We start from the raw sequence: 24649 nt of genomic DNA on the forward strand, positions 1-24649 counted from the left end.
AGTCGAGTGGTGGAAGTGTATAAGCATTACTTACAGGAAAGGAATACAAATAATGGGAAGAAGTACGAGAGAAAGGATATGGAGGTTAAGATGAAAATGCAGTGGGTGAAAAAGAGGGCAAATGAGAGTTAGAGTGAATGATTATCAATATAGTTCAAGGAGAATGAAATGTTTCCGAAGGAAGTTAACAGTAAGAAAAACAAAAGAGCAAATGGGAACATCAGTGAAGGAGGCAAATGGAAGATTGGTAAAAGGTGAGGATGACGTGAGGAGAGAGTGAGTTCTTTAGAAGGACTGTTGAATGTGTTTGATGATAGAGTGGCAGGAGTAAGGTGTTTATGGAGGTATGCAAAGTGAGAGTCATGGAAAGTGGTTTGGTGAAGAGAGGAGGCAGTAAAAGCCTTATGAAGGATGAAAGGTGGCAAGGTGGATGGCAGTGCAGTTGATTTATTTTCATTATACTTTGTCCCTGTCTCCCGCCTTAGCGAGGTAGCACAAGGAAGCAGACGAAAGAATGGCCCAACCCACCCACATACAAATACACGTCCACACACATGCAGTTGAATTTCTTAGAAAAAAGGGGGTGACTGTGTTGTTGATTGGTTAGTTAGGGTTTTCAATGTTTGGATGAATCATGGTGAGGCACCTTGAGGATTGGCAGAATGCATATATAGAGCCAGTGTATAAAGGTAAAGGATACAAAGGTGAGTGTTTTCAAACTACAGAGGTATAACCTTGTTATGTGTTCCTGGTATGTTGTATGGGAGAGTGGTGACTGAGAGAGTGAATGCATGAATAGACTGTGGAGAAACAATGTGGTTTCAAGAGTAATAGAGGATGAGTGGATAAAATCTTTGTATTGAAGAGATAAAAAAAAAGATTTTCATTGGGCATTAATGGATCTTCAGAAAAGGTATTATAGGATTGATTGAGAAGCCTTACGGAAGGTCTTAGAATCTATGGTGTGGAAGGAAAGCTATTGGAAGTAGAGAAATTTTGATCAACAGTGTAAGGTTTATATACGAGTAGACAGAGAGGAGAATAAGTGGTTCCAGGGGAAGGGTGGTCTGCAGCAAGGGTGTGTTATGTCATCATGATTGTTTCATTTGTTTATGAATGAGTTGGGGAGGGAGGTAAATGAAAGAATCTTGGAGAGAGGGGCAAGTATGCAGGCAGTAGAGGATGAGGGGGCCTGCAATGTGAGTCAGGTGCTGTTTGTTGATGACACAGCACTGGTGGCAGATTTGAGTAAGAAACTGTAGAAGTTGATGCCTGAGTTTGGGAGAGTGTGTGAGAGGAGGAAGTTGAGAGTAAATGTGAATAAAAGTAAGGTTATTCGGTCTAGCACAGCAGAGGAACAGGATGGATTGGGTGAGCTTCAATGCATAAAATTTGGAAGAGATGAATTGCTTTAAATATTTGAGAGTGAACATGGCAACGAATGGAACCAAGAAAGAAGTAAGTTATAGGGTGGGTGAGTCGGGGGATGAAACATCTGGGAGCATCAAGGACTATGTGGTTATCATCTAGGAAGGCAAAAATGGGAATGTTTGAAGGTATTGTAGTGCCAGCGATGTTGCATGAATGCAAAGTATGGGCTGTAGATAAGATGGGCAAAGGAGGTGGATGAAATGCAAATGAAACATCTGAGGACAGTATATGGTATTTGGTGGTCTGAGTGACTAGTGATAAAAAAGATAAGAGAAAGGCATATTAAAAAGAGTGTGGCTGATAAAGTTGAGAAGGGTGTGTTGAAAAGTTTTAGAATATGGACAGAATGAGCAAGGACATGTTGACAAAGAAGACATATGTCAAAAGTGGAGGGAACAAGGAAATGGGGGAAACTGAATTAGAAATCCTCGATAAAAACTTTTCACTGCTCCTAACAACTTGCCTCCCACACCATATATTCTTAATACCTTCCACATAGCATCTCTATCAACTCTATCATATGCCTTCTCCAGACTCATAAATGCCACATACAAATCCATTTGCTTTACTAATTATTTCTCACATACATTCTTCAAAGCAAACACCTGATACACACATCCTCTACTACTTCTGAAACCACAATGCTCTTCCCCAATCTGAATCATGCTCTGTACATGCCTTCACCCTCTCAATCAATACCCTCCCATATAATTTACCAGGAATACTCAACAAACTTATACCTCTGTAATTTGAGCACTCACTCTTATCCCCTTTGCCTTTGTACAATGGCACTATGCAAGCATTTCGCCAATCCTCAGGCACCTCACCATGAGACATACATATATTAAATAACCTTACCGACCAGTCAACAATACAGTCACCTCCTTTTTTAATAAATTCCACTTCAATACCATCCAAACCCGCTGCCTTGCTGGCTTTCATCTTCCGCAAAGCTTTTATTACCTATTCTCTGTTTACCAAATCATTTTCCCTAACCCTCTCACTTTGCACACCACCTCGACCAAAACACCCTATATCTGCCACTCTATCATCAAACACACTCATAAAACCTTCAAAATACTCACTCCATCTCCTTCTCACATCACCATTACTTGTTATCACCTCCCCATTAGCCCCCTTCACTGAAGTTCCCATTTCCTCCCATGTCTTACGCACATTGTTTACCTCCTTCCAAAACATCTTTTTATTCTCCCTAAAATTCAATGATACTCTCTCACCCCATCTCTCATTTGCCCTCTTTTTCACCTCTTGCACCTTTCTCTTGACCTCCTACCTCTTTCTTTTATACATCTCCCACTCATTTGCATTATTTCCCTGCAAAAATCGTCCAAATGCCTCTCTCTTCTCTTTCACTAATAAACTTACTTCTTCATCCCACCACTCACTACCCTTTCTAATCTGCCCACCTCCCACGCTTCTCATGACACAAGCATCTTTTGCGCAAGCCATCACTGCTTCCCTAAATACATCCCACTCCTCCCCCACTCCCCTTACCTCCTTTATTCTCACCTTTTTCCATTCCGTACTCAGTCTCTCCTGGAATTTACCAGGAATACGCAACAAACTTATACCTCTGTAATTTGAGCACTCACTCTTATCCCCTTTGCCTTTGTACAATGGCACTATGCAAGCATTCCGCCAATCCTCAGGCACCTCACCATGAGTCATACATACATTAAATAACCTTACCAACCAGTCAACAATACAGTCACCCCCTTTTCTGATAAATTCTACTGCAATACCATCCAAACCCGCTGCCTTGCCAGCTTTCATCTTCCGCAATGCTTTTACTACCTCTTCTCTGTTTACCAAATCATTTTTCCTAACCCTCTCACTTTGCACACCACCTCGACCAAAACACCCAATATCTGCCATTCTATCATCAAACACGTTCAACAAACCTTCAAAATACTCACTCCATCTCCTTCTCACATCACCACTACTTGTTATCACCTCCCCATTAGCCCCCTTCACTGAAGTTCCCATTTGTTCCCTTGTCTTATGCACTTTATTTACCTCCTTCCAAAACATCTTTTTATTCTCCCTAAAATTTAATGATACTCTCTCATCCCATCTCTCATTTGCCCTCTTTTTCACCTCTTGCACCTTTCTCTTGACCTCCTACCTCTTTCTTTTATACATCTCCCACTCATTTGCATTATTTCCCTGCAAAAATTGACCAAATACCTCTCTCTTCTCTTTCACTAATAATCTTACTTCTTCATCCCACCACTCACTACCCTTTCTAATCTGCCCACCTCCCATGCTTCTCATGCCACAAGCATCTTTTGCGCAAGCCATCACTGCTTCCCTAAATAAATCCCATTCCTCCCCCACTCCCCTTACCTCTTTAGTTCTCACCTTTTTCCACTCTGTACTCAGTCTCTCCTGGTACTTCCTCACACAAGTCTCCTTCCCAAGCTCACTTACTCTCACCACTCTTTTCACCCCAACATTCTCTCTTCTCTTCTGAAAACCTTTATAAATCTTCACCTTCACCTCCACAAGATAATGATCAGACATCCCTCCAGTTGCACCTCTCAGCATATCAACATCCAAAAGTCTCTCTTTCGTGCGCCTATCAATTAACATGTAATCCAATAACACTCTCTGGCCATCTCTCCTACTTACATACATATACTTATGTATATCTCTCTTTTTAAACCAGGTTTTCCTAATCACCAGTCCTTTTTCAGCACACAAATCCACAAGCTCTTCACCATTTCCATTTGTCCACTCACTAACCCCTGACTTTACTCCGAAGACATTCCCAAACCACTCATCCCTTTTACCCTTGTGCTTTGTTTCACTTAGAGCCAAAACATCCAGGTTCCTTTCCTCAAACATAATACCTATCTCTCCTTTTTTCTCATCTTGGCTACATCCACACACATTTAGACACCCTAATCTGACCCTTCGAGGAGGATGAGTACTCCCCACATGACTCCTTCTTCTGTTTCCCCTTTCAGAAAGTTGAAATACAAGGAGGGGAGGGGTTCCAGGCCCCCGCTCCTGTCCCCTTTAGTCACCTTCTACGACACGTGAGGAATGCATGGGAAGTATTCTTTCTCCCCTATCCCCTAAACCAGACATTCCCTATCACCACTCTTTTTTCAGTACACATATCCACAAGCTCTTCACCATTTCCATTTATGAGACTAAACACCCCATGTACCCCTATTATACCCTCAACTGCCACATTACTTACCTTCGAATTTAAATCATCCATCACTAAAACCCAATCTCATGCATCAAAGCTCCTAACACACTTACTCAGCTGCTCCCAAACACTTGAATCTCATGATCTTTCTTCTCATGACCAGGTGCATAGGCACAAATAACCACCCATCTCTCTACATCTGCTTTCAGTTTTATCCACATCAATCTAGAATTTAATTTCTTAACCTCTACTATATCCTCCCACAACTCCTGCTTCAGAAGTAGTGCTACTCCTTCCTTAGCTCTTGTCCTTTCACCAACCCCTGACTTTACTGCCAAGACTTTCCCAAACCACTCTTTCCCTTTACCCTTGAGCTCCATTTCACGAAGAGCCAGATCATCCAGGTTTCTTCCCTCAAACATGCTACCTATCTCTTCTTTCTTCTCCTCTTGGTTACACCCACAAACATTCAGACACCCCAATCAGAGCCTTCGAGGAGGATGAGCACTCTCTACTTGATTCCTTCTGTTTCGTTTCATAGAAATTTAAGTACAAAGGGGGGCAGGGGGTTCCAGACCCCTATTCCCACCCCTTTTAGTTGCCTTCTATGACACGTGGGGAATATGTGGGAAGTTTTTTTTGTCCCCTATCCCGAGGGATATATATCATTTTTTATTGACTATAATCAATCGCCGTCTCCCGCATCAGCGAGGTATTGCAAGGAAAGAGACGAAAGAATGGCCCAACCCACCCACATACACATGTATATAAATAAAAGCCCACACACACATATATACATACCTATACATTTCAACATATACATACAGAGATATACATTTCAACATATACATACAGAGACATATACATACAGGCATATGTACATATTTAACTTCCTGCCTTCATCCATTCCTGTCACCATTCCACCACACATGAAATAGCATTCTCCCCCCTCCAGCAAGGCAGCGCCAGCAAAAAAAAGGTCACATTTGTTCACACTCAGTCTCTAGCTGTCATGTGTGATGCACTGAAACCACAGCTCCCTTTCCACATCCAGGCCCCACAAAACTTTCCATGGTTTACCCAAGACATTTCACGTGCCCTGGTTTAATCCACTGACAGCACGTCGACCCCAGTATACCACATTGTTCCAGTTCGCTCTATTCATTGCACACCCATCACCCTCCTGTATGTCCAGGCCCCAATCACTCAAAATCTTTTTCACTCCATGCTTCCACCTCCAATTTGGTCTCCCACTTCTAGTTCCCTCCACCTCTGAAACATATATCCTCTTTGTCAATCTTTCCTCACTCATTCTCACCATGTAACCAAACCATTTCAACACACCCTCTTCTGCTCTTTCAACCACACTCTTTATTACCACACATATCTCCGACCCTTTCATTACTTACTCAATCAAACCACCTCACACCACGTATAATTTACCAGGAAAACTCAATAAACTTATTCCTCTGTAATTTGAACACTCACCTTTATCCCCTTTACCTTTGTACAAATGCACCATGCAAGCATTCCGCCAATCGTCAGGCACTTCACCATGAACCATATATACACTGAATATCCTTACCAACCAGTCAACAACACAGTCACCCCCATTTTTAATAAATCCACTGCAATACCATCCAAACCTGCCGCCTTGCCGGCTTTCATTTTCCGCAAAGATTTTACTACCTCTTCTCTGTTTACCAAATCATTCTCCCTGACCCTCTCACTTCGCACACCAACTCAACCAAAACATTCTATATCTGCCACTCTATCATCAAACACATTCAACAAATGTTCAAAATACTCACTCCATCTCCTCCTCACTTCATCACTACTTGTTATTACCTCCCCATTAGCCCCCTTCACCAATGTTCCAATTTATTCTCTTGTCTTACGCACTTTATTTACCTCTTTCCAAAACATCTTTTTATTCTCCCTAAAAGCTAATGATATTCTCTCATCCCAAATCTCATTTGCCCTCTTTTTCACCTCTTGCACTTTTCTCTTGACCTTCTGCCTCTTTCTTTTATACATCTCCCAGTCATTCGCGCTACTTTCCCTGCAAAAATATTCCAAACGCCTCTCTCTCTTCTCTTTCCCTAACAATCTTACTTCTTCATCCCACCTCCCACTTTTCTCATGCCTCATGCATCTTTCGTACAAGCCATCACTGCTTCCCTAAATACATCTCATTCCTCCCCCACTCCCCTTACGTCATTTGCTCTCACCTTTTTTCCATTCTGCACTCAATCTCTCCTGGTGTTTCCTCACACAAGTCTCCTTTCCAAGCTCACTTACTCTCACCACTCTCTTCACCCCAACTTTCTTCTTTTCTGAAAACCTCTACAAATCTTCAACTTCACCTCTACAAGATAATGATCAGACATCCCTCCACTCTCCTCTCAGCACATTAACATCCCAAAGACTCTCCTTCACACACCTATCAATCATAATACAATAATGCTCTCTGGCCATCTCTTCTACTTACATAAGTATAATTATGTATATGTCTCTTTTTAAACCAAGTACTCCCAATCACCAGTCCTTTTTAAGCACACAAATCTACAAGCTCTTCACCATTTCCACTTACAACTCTGAACACTCCATGTACACCAATCATACCCTTATCAGCCACATTACTCACCTTTGCATTCAAATCACCCATCACTATAATCCGGTTTCATGCATCAAAACTGCTAACACACTCACTCAGCTGCTCCCAAACATTTGCCTCTCATGATCTTTCTTCTCATGACCAGGTGCATAGGCACCAACAAAAGCCCATCTCTCTCCATCCACTTTCAGTTTTACCCATAACAATCTAAAGTATACTTTCTTACACTCTATCACAATTTCCCATAACAGCTCGTGCTTCAGGAGTAGTGCTACTCCTTCCTTTGTCCTTGTCCTCTCACCAACCACTGACTTTACTCCTGAGACATTCCCAAACCATTCTTCCCCTTTACCCTTGAGCTTCGTTTAACTTAGAGCCAAAACAATCAGGTTCCTTTCCTCAAATATATTACCTATTGCTCCTTTTTTCTCGTCTTGGTTACATCCACACACATTTAGACACCGCAATCTGAGGCTATGAGCAGGATGAGCACTCCCTGCATGACTCTTTCTTCTGCTTCCCCTTTTAGAAAGCTAAAATACAAACAGAGGGTCTCTAGCCCTCCCACTCCCATCCCATTTAGCCGCCTTCTACAACACGCCGGAATACGTGGGAAGTATTCTTTCTCCCCTATCCCCAGGGATATATATCTTATCTATTTTCATTTCATTATACTTTGTCGCTGTCTCCCATGTTAAAGAGGTAGCTCGAGGAAACAGACAGAAGAATGGTGTAACCAATCCATGTACACATGAATATACATAAAGGCCCACACACGCACATATACATACCTTTACATTTAAACATATATATACATATACATACATAGAGATATACATATATACACATGAAATGACACCCCCTTCCCCCGCGTATGCACGAGGTAGCGCTAGGAAAAGACAACAAAGGCCACATTCGTTCACACTCAGTCTCTAGCTGTCATGTGTAATGCACCGAAACCACAGCTCCCTTTCCACATCCAGGCCCCACAAAACTTTCTACGATTGACATGCCCTGGCCCAATCCATTGACAACATGTCGACATAGCATACCACATCGTTCCAACTCACTCGATTCTTTGCATGCCTTTTACCCTCCTGTATGTTCAGGCCCTGATTGCTGAAATCTTTTTCACTCCATCTTTCCACCTCCAATTTGGTCTCCCACTTCACCTCGTTCCCTCCACCTCTGACAAATATATCCTCTTTGTCAATCTTTCCTCACTCTTTCTCTCCATGTGACCAAACCATTTCAAAACACCCTCTTCTGCTCTCTCAACCACACTCTTTTTATTACCACACATCTCTCTTACCCTTTCATTACTTACTCGATCAAACCACCTCACACCAAATATTGTCTTCATACATCTCATCTCCAACATATCCACCCTCCTCCGCGCAACTCTATCTATAGCCCACGCCTCGCAACAATATAACATTGTTGGAAGCACTATTCCTTCAAACATACCCATTTTTGCTTTCCAAGATAATATTCTTGCCTTCCACACATTTTTCAGCGTTACCAGAACTTTCGCCCCCTGGCCCATCCAATGACTCACTTCTGCTTCCATGGTTCCATCAGCTACCAAATCCACTCCCAGATATCTAAAACACTTTACTTCCTCCACTTTTTCTCCATTCAAACTTACCTCCCAACTGACTTGTCCCTCAACCCTACTGTACCTAATAACCTTCATCTTATTCACATTTACTCGCAGCTTTCTTCTTTCACACACTTTACCAAACTCAGTCACCAGCTTCTGCAGTTTCTCACCCGAATCAGCCACCAGCCCTGTATCATTGGCGAACAACAACTGACTCACTTCCCAAGCTCTCTCATCCACCACAGGCTGCATACTTGCCCCTCTTTCCAAAACTCTTGCATTCACCTCCCTAACAACCCAATCCAAAAACAAATCAAACAACCATGGAGACATCAAACACCCCTGCCGCAAACAGACATTCAATGGGAATCAATCACTTCCCTCTCTTCCTACTCGTACACATGCCTTACATCCTCTATAAAAACTTTTCAATACTTCTAACAACTTGCCTCCCACACCATATATTTTTAATACCTTCCACAGAGCATCTCTATCAACTCTATCATATGCCTTCTCCAGATCCATAAATGCTACATACAAATCCATTTGCTTTTCTAAGTATTTCTCACACACATTCTTTAAAGGAAACACCTAATCCACACATCCTCCACAACTTCTGAAACCACAATGCTCTGCCCCAAACTGATGATCTGTACATGTCTTCACCCTCTCAGTCAATACCCTCCCATATAATTTACCAAGAATACTCAATAAACTTAAAACTCTGTAATTTGAGCACTCACCTTTATCCCCTTTGTCTTTGTACAATGGCACTATGCAAGCATTCTGCCAATCCTCAGGCACCTCGCCATGAGTCATACATACATCAAATATCCTTACCAACCAATCAACAACACAGTCACCCCCTTTTTAATAAACTCCACTGCAATACCATATAAACCCACTGCCTTGCCAGTCTTCATCTTCCGCACAGCTTTTACTACCTCTTCTCTGTTTACCAAGTCATTCTCCCTAACCCTCTCACTTCGTACACCACCTCAACCAAAGCACCCTATATCTGCCACTCTATCATCTAACACATTCAATAAACCTTGAAAATACTCACTTCATCTCCTTCTCACATCACCACTACTTGTTATCACCTCCCCATTAGCCCCCTTCACCGATGTTCCCATTTGTTCTCGTCTTACACTCTTTATTTACCTCCTTCCAAAACATCTTATTCTCCCTAAAATTTAATGATACTCTCTCACCCCAACTCTCATTTGCCCTCTTTTTCACCTCTTGCACCTTTCTCTTCACCTCCTGCCCCTTTCTTTTATATATCTCCCAGTAATTTCCACTATTTCCCAGCAAAAATCGTCCAAATGCCTCTCTCTTCTCTTTCACTAACCATCTCACTTCTTCATCCCACCACGCACTATCCTTTTTAATCTGCCCATCTCCCACGCTTCTCATGCCACAAGCATCTTTTGTGCAAGCCATCACTGCTTTCCTAAATACATCCCATTCCTCCCCACTCCCCTTACATCCTCTGCTCTCACCTTTTTCCATTCTGCAATCAGTCTCTACTGGTACTTCCTCACACAAGCCTCCTTCCCAAGCTCACTTACTCTCACCACTCTCTTCATTCCAAAATTCTCTCTTCTTTTCTGAAAACCTCTACAAATCTTCACCTTCGCCTCCACAAGATAATGATCAGACATCCCTCCAGTTACACCTCTCAGCACATTAACATCCAAAAGTTTCTCTTTTGCACGCCTGTCAATTAACATGTAATCCAATAACGCTCTCTGGCCATCTCTCCTACTTACATATGTATACTCATGTATATTTTGTTTTTTAAACCAGATATTCCCAATCACCAATCCCTTTTCAGCACACAAATCTACAAGCTCTTTACCATTTCCATTTACAACACTGAATACTTCATGTACACCAATCATCCCCTCTACTGCCACATTACTCACCTCTGCATTCAAATCACCCATCACTATAACCCGGTCTCGTGCATCAAAACTACTAACATACTCACTCAGCTCCTCCCAAAACACTTGTTTGTTATGATCAATCTTCTCATGCCAAGGTGCATAAGCACCAATAATCACCCAAATCTTTCCATTCACTTTCAGTTTTACCCATTTCAATCTAGAGTATTCTTTCTTACACTATCACATACTCCCACAACTCCTGTTTCAGGAGTAGTGCTACTCCTTCCTTTGCTCTTGTCCTGTCACCAACCTTTGACTTTACTACCAAAACATTCCCAAACCACTATTCCCCTTTACCCTTGAGCTTCGTTTCACTCAGAGCCAAAACATCCAGGTTCCTTTCCTCAAACATACAACCTATCTCTCCTTTCTTCTCATCTTGGTTACATCCGAACACATTTAGACACCCTAATCTGAGCCTTCAAGGAGGATGAGCACTCCCCACATGACTCCTTCTTCTGTTTCCCCTTTTAGAAAGTTAAAATACAAGAAGCGGAGGGTTTCTTGCCAACTAAAGGGAACGGGAGCGGGGACTAGAAACCCTTCCCTCCTTGTATTTTAACTTTCTTAAAGGGGAAACAGAAGGAGTGACGCAGGGAGTGCTCATCATCCTCGAAGGCTCAGATTGGCGTGTCTAAATGTGTGTGGATGTAACCAAGATGAGAAAAAAGAAGAGAAATGTAATATGTTTGAGCAAGAACGTGGATGTTTTGGCTATGAGTGAAACGAAGCTCAAGGGTAAAGGGGAATAGTGGTTTGGGAATGTTTTGGTAGTAAAGTCAAAGGTTGGTGACAGGACAAGAGCAAAGGAAGGAGTAGCACTACTCCTGAAACAGGAGTTGTGGGAGTATGAGATAGTGTAAGAAAGAATACTCTAGATTGATATGGGTAAAACTGAAAGTGGATGGAGAGAGATGGGTGATTATTACGGCCTATGCACCTGGACAGCTGAGTGAGTCTGTAAGCAGTTTTGATGCACAAGACCAGGTTATAAAGCACATGGGGCGTTCAGTGTTGTAAATGGAAATGGTGAAGAGCTTGTACATTTGTATGCTGAAAAAGGACTGGTGATTGGGAATACCTGGTATAAAAACAGAGATATACATAAGTACACGTATGTGAGTAGGAGAGACGGCAGGAGAGCATACTGCTTCTCATGATCATTCTTTTCATGCCCAGGTGCATAAGCACCAATAATCACCCATCTCTCTCCACTCACTTTCAGTTTTACCTATATCAATCTAGAGTTTACTTTCTTACATCCTATCACATACTCCAACCACTCCTTCTTCAAGAGTAGTGCTACTCCTTCCCTTGCTCTTGTCCCCTCATCATGAAAGAAAGACTTTTGGATGTTAATGTGCTGAGAGGTGCAACTAGAGGGATGTCTGATCATTATCTTGTGGAGGTAAAGGGGAAGATTTGTAGAGGTTTTCAGAAAAGAAGAGAGAATGTTGGAGTGAAAAGAGTGGTGAGAGTAAGTGAGCTTGGGAAAGGAACTTGTGTGAGGAAGTATCAGGATAGACTGAGTGCAGAATGGAAAAAGGTGAGAGCAAAAGACATAACGGGAGTGGGGGAGGAATGGGATGTATTCAGTGAAGCAGTGATGGTTCGCACAAAATATGCTTGTGGCATGAGAAGCGTGGGAGGTGGGCAGATTAGAGAGGGTAGTGAGTGGTAGGATGGAGAAGTAAGATCATTAGTGAAAGAGAAGAGAGAGGCATTTGGATGATTTTTGCAGGGAAATAGTGCAAATGAGTGGGAGATGTATAAAAGAAAGAGGCAGGAGGTCAAGAGAAAGGTGCAAGAGGTGAAAAAGAGGGCTAATGAGAGTTGGGGTGAAAGAGTATCACTAAATTTTAGGGATAATAAAAAGATGTTTTGGAAGGATGTAAATAAAGTGTGTAAGACAAGAGAATAAATGGGAACATCGGTGAAGGAGGATAATGGGGTGGTAATACCAAGTACTGGTGATGTGAAAAGGAGATGGAGTGAGTAATTTGAAGGTTTATTGAATGTGTTAGATGATACAGTGGCATATATAGGGTGTTTTCGTTGAAGTGGAGTGAGTATTTTGGTCGAGGTGGTGTGTGAAGTTACAGGGTCAGGAAGAATGATTTGTTAAACAGAGAAGAGGTAGTTAAAGCTTTGCGGAAGATGAAATCCGGCAAGGTGGCAGGTTTGGATGGTATTGCACTGGAATTATTAAAAAAGGGGGTGACTGTATTGTTGACTGGTTGATGAGGATATTCAATGCATGTATGGCTCATGGTGAAGTGCCTGAAGATTGCCAGAATGCATACATATTGCCATTGTACAAAGGAAAAAAGGATAAAGGTGAGTGTTCAAATTACAGAGGTATAAGTTTTTTGAGTATTCCTGGGAAATTATATGGGAGGGTATTGATTGAGAGGGTGAAGGCATGTACAGAACCTCAGATTGGGGAAGAGCAATGTGGTTTCAGAAGTGGTAGAGGATGTGTGAATCAGGTGTTTGCTTTGAAGAATGTTTGTGAGAAATACTTAGAAAAATAAATAGATTTGTATGTGGCATTTATGTATTTGGAGAAGGCAAATGATAGAGTTGATAGAGATGCTCTGTGGAAGGTATTATGAGTATATGGTATGGGAAGCAAGTTGCTAGAAGCAGTGAAAAGTTTTTATCGAGGATGTAATGCATGAGTATGACTAGGAGGAGAGGAAAGTGATTGGTTTTCAGTGAATGTCGGTTTGTGGCAAGAGTGCGTGATGTCTCCATGGCTGTTTAATTTGTTTATAGATGGGGTTGTTAGGGATGTCAATGCAAGAGTTTTGGAAAGAGGGGCAAGTATGCAATCTGTTGTGGATGAGAGGGCTTGGGAAGTGAGTCAGTTGTTGTTCACTGATGATACAGCACTGGTGGCTGATTCAGGTGAGAAACTGCAGATGCTGGTGACTGAGTTTGGTAAAGTGTGTGAAAGAAGAAAGCTATGAGTAAATGTTAATAGGAGCAAGGATATTAGGTATGGTAGGTTTGAGAGACAAGTCTATTGGGAAGTAAGTTTGAATGGAGAAAAACTGGAGGAAAGGAAGTGTTTTAGATATCTGGGAGTGGATTTGGCAGCGGATGGTACCATGTAAGCGGAAGTGAGTCAAACGGTGGAGGAGGGGACGAAAATTCTGTGAGCACTGAAAAATGTGTAGAAGACGAGAACATTATCTCGGAAAGCAAAAATGGGTATGTTTGAAGGAATAGTGGTTCCAACAATGTTATATAGTTGTGAGGTGTGGGCTATAAATAGGGTTTTGCAGAGAAGGGTGTATGTGTTGGAAATGAGATGTTTGAGGACAATATGTGGTGTGAGGTGGTTTGATCGAGTAAGTAATAATACGGTACGAGAGATGTGTGGTAATAAAAAGAGTGTGGTTGAGAGAGCAGAAGAGGGTGTTTTGAAATGATTTGGTCACATGGAGAGAATGGGTGAGGAAAGATTGACCAAGAGGATATATGTCTCAGAGGTGGAGGGAACGAGGAGAAGTGGGAGAGGTGGAAAGATGGAGTGAAAAAGATTTTGAGTGATCGGGGCCTGAATATGCAGGAGGGTGAAAGGCATGCAAGGAAGAGAGTGAATTGGAACGATGTGGTATACCAGGGTTGACGTGCTGTCAATGGATTGAACCAGGGCATGTGAAGCGTCAGGGGTAAACCAAGGAAAGTTCTGTGGGGCCTGGATGTGGAAAGGGAGCTGTGATTTCGGTGCATTATCACATGACAGCTAGAGACTGAGTGTGAACGTATGTAGCCTTTGTTGTCTTTTCCTAGCGCTACCTCACACAAGGAGGGAGGGGGTTGTTATTTCATGTGTGGAGAGGTGGCGATGGGAATGAATGAAGGCACACAGTATGAATTATGTACATGTGTATATATGTATATGTCTGTTTGTGTACATATATGTATACGTGGAGATGTATAGGTATTTATATTTGCGTGTGGACGTGTATGTATATACATGTGTATGTGGGTGGGTTGGGCCATTCTTTCATCTGTTTCCTTGCGCTACCTTGCTATCGCAGGAGACAGCGACAAAGCAAAATAAACAAATAATAAATAATAAATATATATTTTTTATTATTATACTTTGTCGCTTTCTCCCGCATAAGCGAGGTAGCACAAGGAAACAGACGAAAGAATGGCCCAACCCAACCACATACACATGTATATACATATACGTCTACACATGAACATACACATACCTATACATCTCAACGTATACATATATATATATATATATATATATATATATATATATATATATACACACAGACATATATGTATAATCACATGTACATAATTAATACTGTCTGCCCTTATTCATTTCCGTCGCCACCCCGCCACATGTGAAATGAAAACCCCTTCCCCCCGCATGTGCACGAGGTAACACTAGGAAAAGACAAGAAAGGCCACATTTGTTTACACTCAGTCTCTACCTGTCATGTATAATGCACCAAAACCAAAGCTCTCTTTACACATCCAGGCCTCACAAAACATTCCATAGTTTACCCCAGACACTTCACATGCCTTGGTTCAATCCAGTGACAGCATGTCGACCCCATACCACATCATTCCAATCCACTCTATTCTTTGCACGGCTTTCACCCTCCTGCATGTTCAGGCCCCGGTCACTTAAAATCTTTTTCACTCTATCTTTCCACCTCCAATTTGGTCTCCCACTTCTCCTCGTTCCCTCTACCTCTGACACATATATCCTCTTTGTCAATCTTTCCTCACTCTTTCTCTCCATATGACCAAACCACTTCAAAACACCTTTTTCTGCTCTCTTGACAACACTCGTTTTATTACCACACACTCTCTTACCCTTTCATTACTTGCTCAATCAAACCACCTCACACCACATATTGTCCTCAAACATCTCATTTCCAGCACATCCACCCTCCTCCGCACAACTCTATCTATAGCCCACGCCTCGCAACCATATAAAATTGTTGGGACCACTATTCCTTCAAACATACCCATTTTTGCTTTCCGAGATAATGTTCTCGTCTTCTACACATTTTTCAATGCTCACAGAATTTTCGTCCCCTCCTCCACCGTTTGACTCACTTCCGCTTACATGGTACCATCCGCTGCCAAATCCACTCCCAGATATCTAAAACACTTCCCTTCCTCCAGTTTTTCTCCATTCAAACTTACTTCCTAATAGACTTGTCTCTCAAACCTACCATACCTAATAACCTTGCTCCTATTAACATTTACTCTTAGCTTTCTTCTTTCACACACTTTACCAAACTCAGTCACCAGCTTCTGCAGTTTCTCACATGAATCAGCCACCAGTGCTGTATCATCAGCGAACAACAACTGACTCACTTCCCAAGCTCTCTCATCCATAACAGACTGCATACTTGCCCCTCTTTCCAAAACTCTTGCATTCACCTCCCTAACAACCCCATCCAGAAACATATTAAACAACCATAAAGACATCACACACCCCTCCCGCAAACCAACATTCACTGAAAACCAATTACTTTCCTCTCTTCCTACACATACACATGCCTTACATCCTCGATAAAGACTTTTCACTGCTTTTAACAACTTGCCTCCCACACCATATATTCTTAATACCTTCCACAGAGCATCTCTATCAGTTCTGTCATATGCCTTCTCCAGATCCATAAATGCTACATACAAGTTCATTTGCTTTTCTAAGTATTTCTCACACACATTCTTCAAAGTAAAAATGCCTTCACCCTCTCAATCAATATCCTCCCATATAATTTCCCAGGAATACTCAACAGACAAATACCTCTGTAATTTGAGCACTCATTTTTATCCCCTTTGCCTTTGTACAGTGGCACTATGCAAGCATTCCACCAATCCTCAGGCACCTAACCATGAGTCAAACATACATTAAATAACCTTACCAACCAGTCAATAATACAGTCACCTCCTTTTTTAATAAATTCCACTACAATACCTATCCAAACCCGCTGCCTTGCCGGCTTTCATCTTCCGCAAAGCTTTTACTACCTCTTCTTATTTACTAAATCATTCTCTCATACCCCCTCTGTTTGCACACCACCTTGACCAAAACACCCTATATCTGCCAATCTATCATCAAACACATTCAACAAACTTTCAAAATACTCACTCCATGTCCTACTCACATCACCACTACTTGTTATCACCTCCCCATTAGCCCCCTTCACTGATATTCCCATTTGTTCCCTTCTCTTACGCACTTTCTTTACCTCCTTCCAGAACATCTTTTTATTCTCCCTACAATTTAATGATACTCTCTCGCCCCAACTCTCATTTGCCCTTTCTCACCTCTAGCACCTTTCTCTTGGCCTCCTGCCTCTTTCTTTTATACATCTCCCAGTCATTTGCATTATTTCCCCGCAAAAATCGTCTAAATACCTCTCTCTTCTTTTCCACTAATAATCTTACTTCTTCATCCCACCACTCACTACTCTCTCTAATCAAACCACCTCCCACGCTTCTCATAACCACAAGAATCTTTTGCGCAAACCATCACTACTTCCCTAAATATATCCCATTCCTCCCCCACTCCCATTATGTCCATTATTCTCACCTTTACCATAGTGCACTCAGTGTCTCCTAGTACTTCCTCACACAAGTCTCCTTCCCAAGCTCACTTACTCCCACCACTCTCTTCACCCCAACATTCTCTCTTCTTTTCTGAAAACCTCTATAAACCTTCACCTTCGCCTCCACAAGATAATGATCAGACATCCCTCCAGTTGCACCTCTCAGCACATTAACATCCAAAAGTCTCTCTTTCGTGTACCTATCAATTAACACATAATCTAATAATGCTCTCTGGCCATCTCTTCTACTTACATATGTATACTTATGTATATCTCTCTTTTTAAGCCAGCTATTCCCAATCACCAATCCTTTTATAGCACATATTCCTAGAAGCTCTTCACCATTTCCATTTACAACACTGAACACCCCATGTACACCAATTATTCCCTTAACTGCCACATCACTCACCTTTGTATTTAAATCACCCATCATTATAACCCGGTCTTGTCCATGAAAACTCCCAAAACACTTGCCTCTCATTATCTTTCTTCTCATGCCCAGGTACATATGCACCAATAATCACCCATCTCTCTCCATCCACTTTCAGTTTTACCCATATCAATCTAGAGTTTACTTTCTTACACTCTATCACATACTCCAACCACTCCTGTTTCAGGAGTAGTGCTACTCCTTCCCTTGCTCTTGTCCTCTCACTAATCCCTGACTTTACTCCCAAGACATTTCCAAACAACTCTTCCCCTTTACCCTCAGAACCAAAACATACAGGTTCCTTTCCTCAAACATACTACCTATCTCTCCTTTTTTCTCATCTTGGTTACAGAGGTTGTAGAGGTTTTCAGAAAAGAAGAGAGAATGTTGGGGTGAAGAGAGTTGTGAGAGTAAGTGAGCTTGGGAAGGAGACTTGTGTGAGGAAGTACTAGAAGACACTGAGTACAGAATGGAAAAAGGTGAGAACAAAGGACATAAGGGTAGTGGGGGAGGAATAGGATGTATTTAGGGAAGCAGTGATGGCTTGCGCAAAAGATGCTTGTGGCATGAGAAGCATGGGAGGTGGGCAGATTGCAAAAGGGTAGTGAGTGGTGGGATGAAGAAGTAAGATTATTAGTGAAAGAGAAGAGAGAAGTATTTGTATGATTTTTGCAGGGAAATAATGCAAATGACTGGGAGATGTATAAAAGAAAGAGACAGGAGGTCAAGAGAAGGGTGCAAGAGGTGAAAAAGAGGGCAAATGAGTGTTGGGTTGAGAGAGTATCATTAAATCCTAGGGAGAAAAAGATGTTTTGGAAGGAGGTAAATAAAGTGCATAAGACAAGGGAACAAATGGGAAAATCAGTGAAGGGGGCTAATGGGAAGGTGATAACAAGGAGTGGTGATGTGAAAAGGAGATGGAGTGAGAATTTTGAAGGTTTGTTGAATGTGTTTGATGATAAAGTGGCACATATAGGGTGTTTTGGTCGAGATGGTGTGCAAAGTGAGAGGGTTAGGGAGAATGATTTGGCAAACAGAGAAGAGGTAGTAAAAGTTTTGCAGATGAAAGCTGGCAAGGCAGTGGGTTTGGATGATATTGCAGTGGACTTTATTAAAAAGGGGGTGACTGTATTGTTGACTGGTTGGTAAGGTTATTTAATGTATGCGTGACTCATGGTGAGGTGCCTGAGGATTGGCAGAATGCTTGCATAGTGCCATTGTACAAAGGCAAAGGGGATAAAAATGAGTGCTCAAATTACAGGGTATAAGTTTGTTGAGTATCCCTGGTAAATCATATGGGAGGGTATTGACTGAGAGGGTGAAAGCATGTACAGAGCATCAGATTGGGGAAGAGCAGTGTGCTTTCAGAAATGGTAGAGGATGTGTGGATGAGGTGTTTGCTTTGAAGAATGTATGTGAAAAATACTTAGAAAAGCAAATGGATTTGTATGTAGCATTTATGGATCTGAAAAAGGCATATGATAGTTGATAGAGATTCTCTGTGGAAGGTATCAAGAATATTGGTGTGGGAGCCAAGTTGTTAGAAGCAGTGAAAAGTTTTTATTAAGGATGTAAGGCATGTGTATGAGTAGGAAGAGAGGAAAGTGATTGGTTCTCAGTGAATCTTGGTTTCCGGCTGGGGTGCGTGATGTCTCCATGGTTGTTTAATTTGTTTATGGATGGGGTTGTTAGGGAGGTGAATGCAAGAGTTGTGGAATGAGGGGCAAGTATGCAGTCTGTTGTGGATGAAAGAGCTTGGGAAGTGGGTCAGTTGGTGTTTGCTGATGATACAGCACTGGTGGCTGATTCAGGTGAGACACTGCAAAAGCTCGTGACTGAGTTTGGTAAAGTGTGTGAAAGAAGAAAGCTGAGTTTAAGATTGAATAAGAGCAAGGTTATTAGGTACCTTAGGGTTGAGGGACAAGTCAATTGGGAGGTAACTTTGAATGGAGGAAAACTGGAGGAAGTGAAGTGTCTTAAATACCTGGGAGTGGATTTGGCAGGAGATGGAACCATGGAGGCAGAAGTGAATCATAGGGTGGGGGAGGGGGCGAAAGTTCTAGGAGCGTTGAAGAATGTGTGAAAGTTGACAATGTTATCTTGGAAAGCAAAAATGGGCATGTTTGAAGGAATAGTGGTTCCAACAATGATATATGGTTGTGAGGTGTGGGCTACAGATAGAGTTGTGAGGAAGAGGGTGGATGTGCTGGAAATGAGATGTTTAAGGACAATATACGGTGTGAGGTGGTTTGATCAAGTAAGTAATGAAAGGGTAAGAGAGATGTGTAGTGGTAAAAAGAGTGGTTGAGAGAGCAGAAGAGGGTGTTTTGAAATGGTTTGGTCACATGGAGAGGATGAGTGAGGAATGATTGACAAAGAGGATATATGTGTCAGAGGTGAAGGGAAAGAGGAGAAGTGGGAGACCATATACATACCTATACATATACATATACATATACCTATACATATACTTACCTATACATCTCAATGTATACATATATATACACACAGACATATACATATATACACATGTACATAATTGATACTGTCTTCCCTTATTCATTCCCATCGCCATCCAACCACACATCAAATGACAACCCCCTTCCCCAGGATGTGCGTGAGGTAGCACTAGGGAAAGACAACAAAGGCCACATTCGTTCACACTCAGTCTCTACCTGTTATGTATGATGCATCGAAACCACAGCTCCCCTTCCACATCCAAGCCGTACAAAATTTTCCATGGTTTACCCCAGACGCTTCACATGCCCTGGTTCAATCTATTGACAGCACGTCGACCCCAGTATACCACATTGTTCCTATTCACTCTATTCCTTGCATGCCTTTCACCCTACTGCATGTTGAAGCCCCGTTCACTCAAAACCTTTTTCACTCCATCTTTCCACCTCCAATTTGGTCTCCCACTTCTCCTCGTTCCCTCCACCTCTGACATATATATCCTCTTTGTCACTCTTTCCTCACTCATTCTCTCCATGTGACCAAACCATTTCAAAACACATTCTTCTGCTCTCTCAACCACACCCTTTTTATTACCACACATCTCTCTTCCCTTTCATTACTTACTCGATCAAACCACCTCACACCACATATTGTCCTCAAACATCTCATTTCCAGCACATCAACCCTCCTCCACACAACACTATCCATAGCCCATGCCTCGCAACCATATCTCATTGTCGGAACCATTATTTCTTCAAACATACCCATTTTTACTTTCCGAGATAACGTTCTTGCCTTCACACATTTTTAAACGCTCCCACAACTTTCGCCCCCTCCCCAACCAAATGACTCACTTTCGCTTCCATCCGCTGCCAAATCCACTGCTACATATCTAAAACACTTCACTTCCTCCAGTTTTTCTTCATTCAAACTTACCTCCCACTTGACTTGTCCCTCAACCCTAATGTACCTAATAACCATGCTCTTATTCACATTTACTCTCAGCTTTCTTCTTTCACACACTTTACCAAACTCAGTCACCAGCTTCTGCAGTTTCTCACATGAATCAGCAATCAGTGCTGTATCATCAGCGAACAACAACTGACTCACTTCTCATGTTCTCTCTCATCCACAATATACTGCATACTTGCCCCTCTCTCCAAAACTCTTGCATTCACCTCCCTAACAACCCAATCCATAAACAAATTAAACAACCATGGAGACATCTTGCACCCCTGCTGCAAACCGACATTCACTGAAAAAATCACTTTCCTCTCTTCCTACTCATATACATGCCTTACATTCTCGATAAAACTTTTTCACTGCTTCTAACAACTTGCCCTACACAACATATATTCTTAATACCATCCAAAGAGCATCTCTATCGACTCTGTCATATACCTTCTCCAGATCCACAAATGCTACATACAAATCCATTTGCTTTTCCAAGTATTTCTCACATATATTCTTCAAAGCAAACACCTGATCCACACATCCTCTAACACTTTTGAAACCACACTGCTCTTCCCTAATCTGATGCTCTGTGCATGCCTTCACCCTCTCAATCAATACCCTCCCATATAATTTCCCAGGAATACTCAACAAATTTATACCTCTGTAATTTGAGCACTCACCTTTGTCCCCTTTGCCTTTGTACAATGGCACTATGCAAGCATTCTGCCAATCCTCAGGAATCTCACCATGAGTCATATGTACTTTAAATAACCTTATCAACCAGTCAACAATACAGTCACCCCCTTTTTTGATAAATTCCACTGCAATACCATCCAAACCCGCCATCTTGCCAGCTTTCATCTTCCATAAAGCTCTTACTACCTCTTCTCTGTTTACCAAATCATTCTCTCTAACCCTCTCACTTTGCACACCACCTCAACCATAATACCGTATATCTGCCACTCTATCATCAAACACATTCAACAAACCTTCAAAATACTTACTCCATCTCCTTCTCATCTCACTACTACTTGTTATGACCTCCCTATTTGCCCCCTTCACTGATGTTCCCATTTGTTCCCTTGTCTTACGCACTTTATTTACCTCCTTCCAAAACATCTTTTTATTCTCCCTAAAATTTAATGATACTCTCTCACCCCAACTCTCATTTGCCCTCTTTTTCATCTCTTGCACCTTTCTCTTGACCTTCTGCCTCTTTCTTTTATACACCTCCCAGTCATTTGCATTATTTAATGGCAAAAATCATCCAAATGCCTCTCTCTTCTCTTTCACTAATAATCTTACTTCTTCATCCCACTATTCACTACCCTTTCTAATCTGCCCACCTGCCATGCTTCACATGCCACAAGCATCATTTGTGCAAGACATCACTGCTTTCCTAAATACATCCCATTCCTCCCCCACTTCCCTTACATCCTTTGTGTTCATTTTATTCCATTCTGTATTCGGTCTCTCCTGGTACTTCCTCACACAAGTCTCCTTCCCAAGCTCACTTATCTCACCACTCTCTTCACCCCAACATTCTCTCTTTTTTTCTCAAAACCCCTACAAATCTTCACTTCGCACATGGAGAGAATGAGTGAGGAAAGATTGACCAAGAGGATATATGTGTCGGAGGTGGAGGGAACGAGGAGAAGAGGGAGACCAAATTGGAGGTGGAAAGATGGAGTGAAAAAGATTTTGTGTGATCGGGGCCTGAACAAGCAGGAGGGTGAAAGGAGGGCAAGAATAGAGTGAATTGGAGCGATGTGGTATACCGGGGTTGACGTGCTGTCAGTGGATTGAATCGGGGCATGTGAAGCGTCTGGGGTAAACCATGGAAAGCTGTGTAGGTAAGTATATTTTGCGTGTGTGGACGTATGTATATACATGTGTATGGGGGTGGGTTGGGCCATTTCTTTCGTCTGTTTCCTTGCGCTACCTCCCAAACGCGGGAGACAGCGACAAAGCAAAAAAAAAAGAAAAAAAAAAATATGGGTTTTCAGAAAAGAATAGTGAATGTTGGGGTGAAGAGGGTGGTGAGAGTAAGTGAGCTTGGGAAGGAGACTTGTGTGAGGAAGTACCAGGAGAGACTGAGTACAGAATGGAAAAAGGTGAGAACAATGGAAGTAAGGGGAGTAGAGGAGGAATGGGATGTATTTAGGGAATCAGTGATGGATTGCGCAAAAGATGCTTGTGGCATGAGAAGAGTGGGAGGTGGGTTCATTAGAAAGGGTAGTGAGTGGTGGGATGAAGACGTAAGATTATTAGTGAAAGAGAAGAGAGAGGCATTTGGACGATTTTTGCAGGGAAAAAATGCAATTGAGTGGGAGATGTATAAAAGAAAGAGACAGGAGGTCAAGAGAAAGGTGCAAGAGGTGAAAAAAAGGGCAAATGAGAGTTGGGGTGAGAGAGTATCATTAGATTTTAGGGAGAATAAAAAGATGTTCTGGAAAGAGGTAAATAAAGTGCGTAAGACAAGGGAGCAAATGGGAACTTCAGTGAAGGGCGCAAATGGGGAGGTGATAACAAGTAGTGGTGATGTGAGGAGATGGAGTGAGTATTTTGAAGGTTTGTTAAATGTGTTTGATGATAGAGTGGCAGATACAGGGTGTTTTGGTCGAGGTGGTGTGCAAAGTGAGAGGGTTAGGGAAAATAATTTGGTAAACAGAGAAGAGGTAGTAAAAGCTTTGCGGAAGATGAAAGCCGGCAAGGCAGCAGGTTTGGATGGTATTGCAGTGGAATTTATTAAAAAAGGGGGTGACTGTATTGTTGACTGGTTGGTAAGGTTATTTAGTGTATGTATGACTCATGGTGAGGTGCCTGAGGATTGGCGGAATGCGTGCATAGTGCCATTGTACAAAGGCAAAGGGGATAAGAGTGAGCGCTGAAATTACAGAGGTATAAGTTTGTTGAGTATTCCTGGTAAATTATATGGGAGGGTATTGACTGAGAGGGTGAAGGCATGTACAGAGCATCAGATTGGGGAAGAGCAGTGTGGTTTCAGAAGTGGTAGAGGATGAGTGGATCAGGTGTTTGCTTTGAAGAATGTATGTGAGAAATACTTAAAAAAGCAAATGGATTTGTGTGTAGCATTTATGGATCTGGAGAAGGCATATGATAGAGTTAATAGAGATGCTCTGTGGAAGGTATTAAGAATATATGGTGTGGGAGGTAAGTTGATAGAAGCAGTGAAAAGTTTTTATCGAGGATGTAAGGCATGTGTACGTGTAGGAAGAGAGGAAAGTGATTGGTTCTCAGTGAATGTAGGTTTGCGGCAGGGGTGTGTGATGTCTCCATGGTTGTTTAATTTGTTTATGGATGGGGTTGTTAGGGAGGTGAATGCAAGAGTTTTGGAAAGAGGGGCAAGTATGAAGTCTGTTGTGGATGAGAGAGCTTGGGAAGTGAGTCAGTTGTTG

At 42.0% G+C, this 24649-nt stretch overlaps 1 protein-coding gene across 2 annotated transcripts in view; it reads right to left on the reverse strand.

Annotated features, from left to right (window-relative positions):
- LOC139750928 (TBC domain-containing protein kinase-like protein) overlaps positions 1 to 24649 on the reverse strand; it is a 145800-nt gene that overhangs the window by 51574 nt on the left and 69577 nt on the right. The gene's annotated exons all lie outside the window — the stretch shown is intronic.

Source organism: Panulirus ornatus, chromosome 10, assembly GCF_036320965.1.
Source record: "Panulirus ornatus isolate Po-2019 chromosome 10, ASM3632096v1, whole genome shotgun sequence".
NCBI classification, from domain to species: domain Eukaryota; kingdom Metazoa; phylum Arthropoda; class Malacostraca; order Decapoda; family Palinuridae; genus Panulirus; species Panulirus ornatus.